This window comes from Marmota marmota, unplaced genomic scaffold (genome assembly GCF_001458135.2).
Source record: "Marmota marmota marmota unplaced genomic scaffold, marMar, whole genome shotgun sequence".
Taxonomy (NCBI): domain Eukaryota; kingdom Metazoa; phylum Chordata; class Mammalia; order Rodentia; family Sciuridae; genus Marmota; species Marmota marmota.
This window is the reverse complement of record NW_025999968.1, coordinates 45,614,785-45,629,234: the sequence shown is the minus strand read 5'-3', so window position 1 is coordinate 45,629,234 and position 14,450 is coordinate 45,614,785. Positions and strand designations below refer to the sequence as shown.

Below are 14,450 nucleotides of genomic sequence, written 5' to 3'. Positions count from 1 at the left end.
AGCTGAGATGATATTAAATTTTTAAAATTATTTTCTTAAAAAATTGCCAGGTATGGTGGTGCTAAGGAGGCTGAGGCAGGAGGATCACAAGTTCAAAGCCAACCTCAGCAACTTAGTGAAGCCTTAAGCAACTCAGTGAGACCCTCTCTCTAAATAAAATACAAAATAGGGTTGGAGATGTGGCTCAGTTGAGTACCCCTGAATTCATTCCCTTGAACCCCCCCAAAAAAAGAATAATGTGCTGATTTAACAGAGGATAATATATACCATGATCCTGTAATAATCAGAATTAATAAATGACACCTTGATATTACATCCCAATTCTACAAAAAATTATCATTTATCATAGAGTAATAATGTAAATAAGTTCAGTTATTATTAAATACAATTAACTAAAGTTAAACATTTTTAAAAAGCACAGTCTTTTGTCATGTATCCATTATTCATTCTCTGGCAATTTATAGCAACGAATATCCATATACTGGCATGAAACAACACAACACATAGAAATGCAGACATATTTAAATTTCAATATTTAAATTTTTATTGATGTGTTTAAAACTAAAATACAGAAAGATTCTGCTTAGAACAATTTTTTATGAGATGCAATACAGTTGCCTATCTCTTAGTTTTCTTGTCAGTAAAATGTGGATTTGAATTTATAATATTCAGTACGACGACTGCCACATTCAAGATGAGTTTTTGTTCTGCATTAGGTTTTCTTAATGGATTGGTGTAAAGAACAAAAAGGAAGGCAAAGCTCAGATAATCAGTTGGAGGTTGTCAGGAAGTACATGTGCGAGTTCTGTTTCTTGTGACCTGAATCCTACAACCTGTTAAAAAGAGGCTTCTATTATGGATTTCTCTGCAGTCCAATAGCCCACTGGAATTTGCCTTCTAGTCATTGCTGCCCCCATAACTCTCCCTAAACATATCCTAACATGCCTGCTGAGTGCCTGAACAGCACCTTGAAGAATTACTGTGCTCTTCTCAGAGAATAAGAATATTCTTGTCGGAGATAATAAACATAGACATTTCCAATGGAAAAAATACAACTTGCAAAGAATGTAAAAAAAAATAATACAAAGCACATATCAAAAAACAAACTTAACCATGTACATTCTCACATATTTATTTCATAGAAATATCACTGTTACTACTCCTGTTAGCCTGCATTTTTGCTTATCTATATATGGAAATGTTTTCTCTTTGCCTTATTAGACTCAACTACATACTTTGAATCTGATGAAATGGAAAAGAAATAATGTGTGGCACATTTATGCAAAAATATTTTATTAACATATACTAATTTTTCATATTAATAGGCTTAAGTATGACATTTCCACCCATGCATATGGCACTCATTGATCATATTAAACCACACTTCTTCCACCCTAACCTTCCCCTGTAGTCCCTGGCAAACTTTCCAATCTAGTAATCACTATTCTACTGTCAGTTAGACTGATGTTTTCTATATATGAGAGAAAACATGTGATACTTGTTTATATCTGGCTTTTTGTGCTTAACATAGTGTGCTCTGGTTTCATTCATTTTGTCACAAATAACAGAACTTATTTCTTATTTTATTTTATTTTAATGTACCAGGTATTGAACCCAAAGACATTTAACCACTGAGCCACGTCCCCAACTTTTTTTTTTAATTTTGAGACAATTTCACTAAGTTGCTTAGGCTCTCGCTAAATTGCTGAGGCTTGCTTTGAATTCTCAATCCTCCTGTTTTAGCCCCTTGAGCCACTGGGATTACAGGCATGCACTAGTGCCCTCAGCTCTACTTTATGAATGAATAATTTTTAGAGTCACTGAATTTTCCCAATCCTTTTGTCTTTCTGCTGGCTATTTCTTTAGCTTGGATCCTGAATTAAAGACATTGAGCTTTGGGCTAGGGATGTGGCTCAAGCAATATCACGCTCGTCTGGCATGTGCGGGCTCTGGGTTCGATCCTCAGCATCACATAAAAATAAAATAAAGATGTGTGTCCACCGAAAACTAAAAAAAAATAAATAAATATTAAAAAATTCTCTCTCTCTCTCTCTCTTAAAAAAAAAGTCATTGAGCCCTAGAGCCAAAGCTGACTCATGATGCATGTGTTACTTCTTCTTCTTCTTCTTTTTTTTTTAAGAGAGAGTGAGAGAGGGAGGGAGGGAGAGAGAGAGAGAGAGAGAGAGAGAGAGAGAGAGAGAGAGAGAATTTTAATATTTATTTTTTAGTTATAGGCAGACACAACATCTTTGTTTTGAATGTGGTGCTGAGGATCGAATCCGCATGCCAGGCGAAAGCGCTACCGCTTGAGCCACATCCCCAGCCCCAACGTGTTACTTCTTTTATGTAAACCCCAGAACTTTCAGAATTGTTTATTATTTCAGCAAACTTTGCCTATTCTGATCCATGAAATCGATGGTGGAATTGAAACTATGGTGGAAAGCAACAATTTTAAATGTTGTTGGCACATTTGAAGTGTAACATTTAATACTACCACTCTGAAAATAATGTTTACTAAATGACATAAATATGAAATTATTATTTATGTGTTTGAAAAACTCCTGAGAAAACAAAACAGAACTATACTTCTAAAGATATTCAGTATGTAGTACAAATTCTCAAAAATAAAATAATGGTTACTAAAAAAATTGATATTCAATATTAAAATCGTGCTGTGAAGACAAACTTTCATCTGTTCTAATGGTATCACTTAACATCTCAATGTTCTTACGGGAAGTGTCTGCTGTTTAGTACTGGTATTTTGGAAGTCATTGCTGACCATAGATGACACCAGCAGCTACGATTTTTAGCCCTTGTTTGTCCTCAAACCAATTCCTGAAAACCGTATTTAAGTATCTGGAACTCAACTGTTTACACAGCTCTTAAATCAATCTATCTTTTTTTTTCTTTCTTATATATTATATATCCTTATCTTAAAAATTATTACTAATTATTATTTAATAATTGTTTTAGTTTATTTTGTGGCTAAGAAAAAATCAAACTGTTATGCCTGAACATGTTTCTGTTCTCTGAAAATTTAAAGCATAATTGCTTTGAAGACCTTTACATGTACTGTTAAGTCTGGTTGTATTGTAACTACAAGATTCTGTATACAGACTCCCTGTGAAGTGTTGTCCTCTCACAAATCCCTGTATTGGAGAAATGGTACTGATTCTTCTTGCCTGTTTTCTTCTGTGAACTCATATTGAAAAGATATGATCTGCTTTAAGATCTTATGATCTTTCTTTCAATCTGATATTTGAAACTCAAAGGGAAATTATCTTGACTATTCATAGCTTCAGTTGTCTCACTTGTACCATAGTGAGAGAAATAATATTCCACATGAGGTTTCATTAAATTTTGTGGGATATAATCTACAGGATGTGATAAGAATACTTCTCAACATATAAGTTACTTTTGACAAATGTTAGCGATTCTTAAAAAGATGATGATTCATTGACATTATATATCAACTGTGAATATTGATACAAATTGTATTAAATACGAATTTCCATTGGATATCAAACAAACCCCATTTGAAATGGAAGTCAAAAAAATAAAGTATACAATTCAGGTTGTATTCTAGTCTATGATAATATTCATGAATGCTTTTGTTAGTTCACACACACATACAAAAAAAAAAAAACAAACATTCAGAATGGTATACCAAGAAGCACATCTACAGCTAAATTCACTTAGGAATACTCATCTTCCATTTTGGAAATCCTTCCTTTGACAGATTAATGTAATAATAGTGTAAATACTATTATCATGATTGATCAGTGGATCAGACAAATAGAAAGGGGAACACTTTGTACACAGACAATATACAACAAGTCCCTTGCTTCTGTAATTATTTGTATATATTCAACTCATATGAAACTGGAGAATGTTGAAAACACACCTTAAGTACTATACTACTTTAACTTTTGACCCAAGAGATTAAAAGTTGCAAGTTTATAAAACAGAAGTGGACATTTTATCACCTAAAGCAAAAATGATTCTTATTTCTTATTGTCATAATCTCTGAAAAAAAAAAATCTAAAGGAGCATTGTAAATACAGATAGTAATGTTAATTCTATCTTTATAAAAAATCATTATACTTTCTATGATCTCTCATATTCAATTACCTCTTTCCTTAGAACTATGTGACATTTTTATTTCAAAATTAAGAAATAGGTCTTGCAATCATTATAAGTACAACCCATGAATTCATTACAAATGTAGACACTTCAACTTCAAGAGAAAATTGGCACTAGGAGTTGTAGGAAATAAAATATTTCTGAGCAATTAGGAACTAAATGAGTATGTAATTCTACTTTAGGAAAATATTGTTCATCCCTTTCTATTTTATATAGCATTTCAAACACTGTGATTAAAATACAAACAAAATCGCCTGAGAAAACATTTAGCTTGAACAACTGATAGCAAACTATTATATCATTTTCATTATATATAGGAGTGTTTTCTTTAAGCAGCAACACCTGACAAATAGCCACTTTCAGTGAATTACAGTAATGACAGTCATTGTGCTTTGAGGATTTATACCAGGACCTGTGCCAAGTGCTTTGCATATATTATCACAACAAATTCTTTCAAGAATTTGAGAAGCAAGTACCACTATTATGTTCAATTTACCAATGTAAATTGAGAATTATAGAGATTAAACGTCTTGGCCAATGTACAAAAATAATTAAAAGAGGCAGCTGGTTTCTGCAACTAGTTCAGAGCCTCTGCTATTATCCAGGAAGTCCTCCTGTCAGCTAGCTCTTAAATCTTGGACTCTTCTTTTTCCATCTGCTTTCCTACTTCCCCAGCTTAGACAAGCATCATGTCTTTTTTTATTTTTTTCAATTACTACAGTATCTTCTTATTGATTTGCTGTCTCTCAAACATAAATCTAATCAACTTATACACTGCTCTGATGCTTAAAACACGTCCAAGCAAAATAATTTATTACCTGGTCACTTCTCCTTGCAGACTTAGTCCTCAAAACCCTCTTGTTTATAGGTGGGGCTCCAATTTTAATTTGATCCTTTCAGTTCACTGAAGATGCCAAGTCATCCCTTGGCAGGATACCAATGCCTGTGATTTTCCCTGGACAATGCTATCTCTGTCTTCATTTCTTTGCTCAAATATCACATCTTACTCAAAAATCGATTCTACCTGAAAAAGCCCTCTTACGTGCTTGCACTGTAACTGTATCTAGGTTCAAGAGTAAACCAACACACATATCAACAGAGGTAATTTGGACATTTCTGAGCAATTGCTGCCGATTGCCAGTGGGAATCATGTATTTCTCCATTGTCCCAGCTGCCTATTATCTTCTCTGATTTTAACTGTCCAAGAGTTAAATACTAACATTAGTTTCCCTGGAGTCATGGGCCTATATTTTTGTAGGCCTGTCTTATAGTATTGTTTAATTTAATTTAATTAATTAATTTATTTTTTGTGTGTATCTATGTGTGTGTGTGTGTATCCTTCTCTGATATAACTCAAATACATAGTTATCTGTGATTTAAATTGGAGATTCAACTTTAATATGTGTGTGTGTATACACACACACACACACACACATACATATATACATATGTATATTCTTTTAAACAAATGTCCTAGTACTCCATCATGGAAGTTCTCCTCTACTTCTTTAATTTACCTTGTGATCTAATTTAACATTTTGACTCACTGCACTTGTTCATGGGGTTACACATATAAATAAAAAATTAAAATAAATTTTCTCTATTTTTTAATGCACTGTCTTCCCTGACTTCATTATTGCCTCTTGATGAGGCTCCAGAGGTTTGGCCAATCTCAGGGAATGAGGAAGATGAGATGATAAGTGAGAAAGTTAGACTCCACATGGATATTTTCTGCTATTTTTTTTAAAAATTAACTCAGGGGCGCTTAAACACTGAGCCACGTCTCCAGCCTGTTTTTATATTTTATTTAGAGACACGGTCTCACTGAATAGCTTAGGACCTTGCTAATTTGCTGAGGCTAGTTTTGAACTCATGATCTTCCTGCCTCAGACTCCCGAATTACTGGGATTACAGGCATGAGTCAATGCACCTAACTTGTGTGCTAATTTTTATCTGGTCTCTGATCATTGCCAATGGAAAGGTTGACATGACCACAATATGCTCTGAGCTAATGTCCTACAAATAAATAATACCCATTTGAAAGTTTTTTCATTAAAATGGGCATCAGGAATATAGGTTAAATGCTTCATTCCTTAATGTCAAAGACATTAAACCTCTTTGTAAAGAAAGATAAGTCTTTTACATATATTTTTAAAAATATCTTTTTTGCAGAAAAATAATCTATGAAATTCATAAATAATACAGCATCATTTCTTCATTTAGAATAAGAAAATTAGGAGTTATCATTTTTGTCCATGATTTTTACACATCTCTTATAATGTTGAAATAATGTTATCACATCCTAAGCATCATATGTTATCATTATCTGTCAACAGAAGAGAATTATGGTGTATAAATGGTTAGAAAGCAGTTATTAACTAGAAACTGGAAGCCTATTGTATTTTCTAAAGAAATTAGTCACAGTTTTAGTTATCAAATTAACCTACTAATATGTAATAAACAGCTATCCCACTTCTCCTTTTATACCCAAAGGACTTAAAATCAGCACACTACAGTAATGCAGCAACATCAATGTTCATAGCAGCTTAATTCACAGTATCTAAATTGGAATCAACTTAGATGCCCTTCAACAGAAAAATGGATAAAGAAAATGTGGTATATATACAAAATGGAATATTACTCATCTTTGCAGAAAAATGAAATAATGGCACTTGCAGGTAAGTGGATGGAACTGGAGAATATTATGCTAACATTAATAAGCCTATCCCCCAAAAGCAAAGCCAAATGTAATCTGAATCTCTGATTCATGGATGCTAATGTGTAATGGGGTTGAGCAGGGCAAAGGAAAAAGAGGTACTTTGGATTAGGTAGAGGGGAGTGAGAGGAGGGGAGGGGGTAATAAGGGTAGGGAGGATAGTTGAATGAATTGGACATTATAAACCTATGTACATATATGATTACATGAGTGATGTGATACTACATCATGTATAACCAGAAGAATGAGAAGTTATACTCCATTTATGCATAGTGTTATTCTACTGTAATGTATAACTAATTAGAACAAATTTAAAAGATTTTTTTATTTGCAAAAAAAAATTAATCTGCAGCCAGATGTGTTAGTGTATGCCTGTAATTCAAATGGTTTAGGAGGCTGAGACAGGAGGATCAAAGCTCAAAGCCATCTTCAGTAACTAGTGAAGCCCTAAGCAGCTTATTGAGACCATGTCTCAAAATAAAAATAAAAAAGACTGGTGATGTGGCTCAGTGGGAAGCACAACAGGGTTCAATTGTTGGTACAAAAAAATTAATCTACATGTTGGGGAAGAAACACCTAAATGCATGATCAGATTTGTAGATTTGGGAACATTTATTCCTAAATAAGCAAGTTATCTCTTAATAAATAAGCTCTCTTTCTGGGAAATATATATTTTAAATAAGCAAAATATTAAAAATAAGCATTTGATCAAATTTTTACTAGACATGTTTCAAAATTTAACATTTGGTTCATTTTCATAACAATGTAATAGTAGACAGAAAAAACAATCAAATGGAAAATTTGCTTTGGCATTGCACAACATTTTGAAATGAGGGAAAAATGAAATATATTGAATAAAGTTAAAAATTAAATTCTGCTTATTGTACATATTTTTAAAAGATAAATCTTCTGTTAAAGTGTTTCTTGTGAATTTTCCAGATTATTATAAATTAAATATTAAATATTGAAAACTTCTTATGTAACAAGAGAAATAGGTTATTCAATGGAGAACTATTAAACAATACTTCTTCATAAATACGTCTAAAACTTAAGTAGATAACTTAAAATACTCATTTTTTACTAAACTATCACTTATTTTTAAAATATTTTAATAAAATAGTGGATATGTTACTATTTTTCTAAATCAAATCTCCAATATCAAATGTCACGTATGCTTCCTTAAGACATACATTTTTCTGCAATTCCAGTTAATATTTATTTCAAGCTTTCATTCTGCCTGAGAAAAGGAAATGTAATCTGTAGCATCTTAGGTTAAACTCACCCAACTCTTGTGGTGGATTTTCCTTCTTCTTTTGATAGGGTTGATTTTTAAATTGAAGAGTTTATTAAATCCTGTGTTATCATTGCAGATACACTATTGTCCCATCTGTTTCCCAGCAAATGTCATATCTCACATTTGGCATCTGATGTGAGAGTAACATTTTAAGTTGATTCATGAACATGGGCCAAAACTAAGGTGAATGAAGCATTTAAAGTATAAAATTAGAGGAAATTCACCATGGGATCATCTGAGTATTTTGTTCTGATGTAAATATATGCCTATGCCATATTAGGGTGAGGTTTGCAATCTTCAAAATTAGAAAAAATTAAAATCAGCATTATTTATTTTTTAAATTTTGATTTGTTATTATGACAACAGAATGCATTATAATTCATATTACAGATATACAGCACAATTTTCCATATCTCTGGTTATACACAAAGTAGAGTCACATCTTTCATGTCTTCTTATATGTAATTAGGATAAAATCAGCATTTATTCTGTCACCTGCTCTGTCAATTTTTAGTTACTTCAATGGTAAAAGTAAGTTCTGTCACTTTCCTCTCCTTTCTTCCTTTAAGCTAAAATTTGGTAAATCTCTCTCTCTCTCTCTCTCTCTCTCTCTCTCTCTCTCACACACACACACACACACACACACACACACACACCAATTTGTTCCCTTTTATATACTATCCTTGTGGTTTCAAGAACATCTGTAAACTTGCCATGTATTAGGGGAAAAAAATCCAGAACATGAATTCTAGCCCCATAACAAAACTCACAATAAAACTGTGTAAAATTTGTGATTTAATAAAATATTTAAGCTTTCAGGGGAAAAAAAGATGCATTGTATACAAAGAAAATAAAAGACGAATGGCATTAAGCAGCTGCTTTCCTCTCATTAAAATAATAAGTCAAAAGTCATGGAAGCAACATCTTCAACATACTAAAGACAATGCCATTCTACAATTCTGTACTAAGCAAAACTATTTTTCAAAAAATAAAGGTGAACTAAGACATTTTCATACAGCCAAAGCTGGAAGAATTCACCATCATAAAACTTATACTACAAAACAATCTCAAGGGAAGTGGTTCAGGGAGAAGCAAAATGATACCAAATAGAAATCCAGACCAATGAAAAAGAATGATGAAAATCATGAAGTAAATATGAACTGAACAGCTTGTTTGGACTGCCCATAACCCAGGGTCCAGCAGACCTAAATGAAAGAATCGTCATTTGGCACTAGGATTAACCACAATAGGCAGTAAGAGAAGGGGAGTTATGGGCCAGGAACGAATAGGTTTGGACTTAGATGGTCCCCTTATGTTTCTTGTGTTTTGTTCTGTCTCTCATAATCCTGAGTGAGAGAAGATGAGCACAGTAAAGTTGGCTACAGCTCAAGATGTCTCTGGAATGAATATATGGACCACACTACAAGTCAGGCACCATGACAAGCAGATATAGTTTTGGTAGGAAAATACTCAATTTGAGGGAGATATAGAAGGACTTAGGCAGCCGGGACAAGATGGTGAGTGAGGAGGTTGGGAGCAGGGTCCAAACCAAGGGGCACAGAGAAGGTCTTTCAAAGAGGCCAACTTCCTGGTTAACAAAAGCACTTGTGGAAGCAATCAGGGAAACGAATCAGACAGATACCTGGTACTCATGCGCCTAAGCTAGGGATCCAATAGAAAAACTAAAATAGATGTGTGGACACAGTGGCAACCAATCAATAATAGTGAGAAGAGGTGAGGGGAGGAGATAAGGAAAGGAAGTAACTTCAGAGACCATAAGAACAGGCCCAAACTTCTCCATTAGATTCCCAGCTCTGGGATTCCTTCTCTTTGGGGAAGTCTGATTCTGTTGCTTGTGAACTAAATCTTCTGATTGCTTGCTACCTCTGTGTTCTGTTCTTCAATTCCTTGCTGAATGGAGACAATACACCCATCACCCCCAAATGGTTAAAAATAGCATCCTTCAAACCATCTTCAGTGATGGAAGGCTATAGTCTGTTCAAGTTATGTCCATCTGTCCATCTTCGAAGTTTTCTTACAGGAATCTCAGAAATCAAGCTCATGTGGAAAAAAAAAAAAAACTTCCTGTGTTCAAATCATGGTCTGTGAAAGGAATGAATTTGCAGAGTACAGGTAGATTTTCACAGAGGAACATGTGTGGCGTGTCGTCAGACAAGTCTCCAGTTTTTACTAACTTCTAGGTATATCTTTCAAACTGAGGCCACACTCCTCCCAGGAAGCCCCAGCCAATGTTAAAGCTGGGTCTAGCCATCTCTTCCTGAGCTGAGACTCTGAACTGACCAGTAAATTTGATGGAAAGCTCAAAGGGTTTTGTTTTGTTTTGTTCCCAATGGATGCATATAAATCGCTTTACTCCAATTATTTGGGTCATCTCTTTATTTTGTTTAACACTATGCATGAAGACATCTAACCAATTAAAAAACTGGGTCTTATGATTATGCTTTGTACATTATTAATATTAAACTCAAAAATATTATCACAGTGGATGTAAATAAGCAACTTAACAGTGATCACAAAAAAAAAAAAAACACAAAAACTGAAGGGGCAATAATTGTACAGCAATTATCTGAAATTTTTCAAGTGTGGTTTCTACTGTAACTTTATTTTCCTTGGATTATGAATTTTCTATTCTTAGGTATTTTTATAGGTACTTGCCTTATCCTCTCATTTTTTTTCTCTTTCAGATTCTAATGATTTAAAACATGTTTGAAAAAAAAACTTTCCATTAAATCCTAAATTCTGTTATGTAATAAGCCTATTTTTTTCTAATTATTTTTTCCCATTTTAAGATTATTTACTAACATATCTGTTTCCTAATATATAATATACTTATGTCTTAAATGTCAATAACTTTACAATTTAAACTTACTCCTTGAAAATGACCTATGACTTAGGACTTTTAGCTTTTGGTTTGCTTTAAACCAAAACATCTCTGTTTTTGTAATGAAATATTAGGGTGAATATAAATAAATGAAATATGCAGCTGTTGAACAAATGTTTACTGATTTTCATAGTCAGGATTCTGAAGATTTCCATTCCCAAGTGATTTATCAACACAGATCAAGGAACTTTGCAGAATAATCTATTAAATTTATTAATTAGTTTTTTTATATATGTGTAATAAGAATTGTAATTAAAACAAAGTACATGTATAAAAACATGAATTGGCAGGAACATAATTTATATACAAATATATGAAAAATTTTGCTCTATATATGTAATAATATATTGTTATACATTCTGCTGTCGTGTATTAAAAAATAAAATCAATTAAATAAAAAAAGAAAAGTTTCAATAAGGACCAAAAAAAAGTTATTAATTAGTGTCCCTTAAATTCGGAAGATCATGTGAAATTATCCTTATGTATTCAATATCATTGTGCAAGCTTTAAAAAATAAATAACTTTTTCTTTGGTTAGAGCCAGGGAAATAGTTCAGAAGATGAAAGCAAAAGACACTGGGCAGCAATGAAGGGAAGACTGTTGTTACATGTGGCTCAGGAAGCTGAGGTTGACTGCTGGTCTACAGCTGCTAAGGAAACAAGGCTTCTGTCCAGCAACCACCAGGAATTCATTTTGACCAACAACTGGAATGAGCTTCAAGACTGATTTTTCCCAGAGCCATAGATGAAGAGCCCAGCTAACTGACATCTTGATTTTGTCCCTGTAGAACCAAGAACAGAGAAAGCAACTGAGTTAGCCTGGACATTGATAATAAAAGGAATGTGATAATAAATCTATATTGTTTTAAGCCACCAAGTTTGTGATCAGTTTTTTTTACAGGAGGAATAGAAAATCTATAAACTGAAAATTTCTTTATGTTATATCATATATTATTGATTCACATATTTTATTAATCCTATTCATGAACACTAAACCTTCATAATAGAATATACAGATTCATGGTGAAATGTGCATTGGGTCTCAAGGGCATTTGACATTTTTTCTTCTATTTTTGGAGTGACTACAGAGGTAATGGGGTAGAAACAATGGAATCAGACAGAATGTAACACTGGATATTACATGGAGGAATGCTATCATGTGAAACATACTATTAATATTGAAGTACACCAGGAATAAGAAATAAAATTTGTTGTGCTAAACCACTGCAATGTTTTCATTTGCATGTGTTTGTGTAGAGTGGATATGAACAAAGTCATTTGAACCATATGGCCTGCAGTTGCAATTATTATAGCTTCAGAAATCTGGCAGATTCTATTCTAGTCCTGAAGTGCTCAGTGAATACATCCCATCATGTAAAGAACTTGCAAAGAAACTTGTGACTTGCATTAATTTTGTCACCTTTTGGTTGGTGTGAGTAGACATGAGAAGCTGACCAGAATCTGGTGTTATGGATCCTTTTGATATTGGGTTGAATTATGAATATGAGTTTTTCCTGAACCCTATATTCTCATCAGGTATAAAATTAAGGATAATACTGCAGGTGTAATGTATTTTCCTCTTCTTTTTGTTTGTAATATACAACACAAGAGTGAGTAATTGCTGAAACTTCAGCAATGTTAACGATCATATGGTTGAAACACACTTGTGAAAAATCATGGTTAAGAGGAGATCAAGGCTTGGAGGTAATGCTAAGCACTGGAATTTGCTTAAAATCAGAAGGTTGGCCAGGCACAGTAGCACACCTATAATCCTAGGAGGATTACACCTGTAATCCTCAGGAGGCTGTGGCAGGAGGATAAGATTTCATGTCAGGCTCAGCAAAAGTGAGGCACTAAGCAACTCAATGAGATCCCCTCTCTAAATAAAATACAAAAAAGGTCTGGGGATGTGGTTCAGTGGTTAAGTGCCCTTGAGTAGAATCCCCATTACCCATCCCACAAAAAAAATCAGAAGGTCCTTAGGGCCACTTTAAATCAGAGAATGGCATGGTGACAATGAATTATCAACATTGATAAATATGAAGGGGTCAAGACTGAAGAGAGAAACTGACCCATTGGGCAGCAGTGTTGGAGAGGAGGTGACAGATGTGAGAAATATTTAAGAAAGTAAATGTGGAAACTTGGAATGTTAGACATAGGTCTATAGATTTTTTATAAATCAACAATTCACATTTTGGAGATTTAGTGGCTTGTGTAACTGTTATCTTAAATAGCAAGTGTTTAAGATAATATTCCCTCCCTAGCGCATTTTTAAGATACACTTTAATCTGAGTGCTCTCAAAGGTGACTTCATGCTCACAATCTAAATTTTAGTGGAGATAAATGGAAGGTGCTACCTTGTATCCTCTTATACAAGAGCTCACCCTGTATTTTTTTAAATTTTATTTTTTTATTGTTACTTCTTAAATGAACCAACAGCTTAATGTGCTGTAAAGTCCCAGCTTATGGAGAAAACATCACCAAGTCTGCAACTCAAACAGAGGTTATCTGGAGTTTTACCTATGACTTTAAAATTAAAAACATAATGCACTTTCATGTTCAAGTGAGAACAATTGCCCAGAATAGTTGAGCATAGTAATGCAATTAATAATTTTGAAGATATTAAAACATATGCATGCTGTATATAAATTCAAGTTAGTTTAGGTTACATCATGGAGCTTTTTCTTTGCTTTATGAAAGATCTATTTTAAGCCTTTGTCTGACAGGAGAAATAATTATGAAACATAGATCCTCAGCATGTGTAAATCATGAATTAGGGGACAGAGTAAGCCCAGGTCTTGCATGAAGCAAAGCCTGGCCTAAGCCTTGTCTTATTCACTCTGTTTCTAGAATTCACATTAATTATTTGTCATCAGCTGCTACATTTCCCCTCACCTTCCACTCCCTGCCAATCCATTAACTCTGATGATTTTTTTTTTCCCTTTTGGTACAGGATATTGAACCCAGTAGTGTTTAACCATTGAGGCACATCTCCAGCCCTTTTTATTTTTTATTTTGAGACAGGGTCTCACTAAGTTTCTTAGGGCCTCACTTTTGCTGAGGCTCATCTTGAACTTGCAATCCTCCTGCCTCAGCCTCCTGAGCCACTAGGATTATAGGAGTGTACCACCATGCCTGGCTGAACACTGATTTTTAATGCTGCTTAGGTTTCTGTGGCTTTCTTGAATTTTTTAAAAAATTCTTACATTAGTTTAGGAAAATTCTTAACCTTTAAATCTACTTAACTATTACCATTCTATATATTTGTGTTTCTTCTGGTAATTCAGTTACTTAGATATTAGACTTCTTACGCCATCCTTTAAAATGTCTTTAGTTCTTCACTAATACCCACTAATTACCACAATAATTTTCTTCAATATGCCCCTACTCCACTTA

General features: G+C 33.5%; 1 long non-coding RNA gene across 1 annotated transcript; it reads right to left on the bottom strand.

The window, feature by feature from the left end:
* Positions 1–1,498: 1,498 nt before the first annotated feature.
* On the bottom strand, positions 1,499–14,167 carry LOC125616867. The gene is made up of 3 exons (XR_007347652.1): positions 14,006–14,167; positions 2,492–2,496; positions 1,499–1,512 (listed from the first exon to the last, which is right to left on the bottom strand). It is a non-coding gene; the product is annotated as an uncharacterized LOC125616867 (long non-coding RNA).
* Positions 14,168–14,450: the final 283 nt, after the last annotated feature.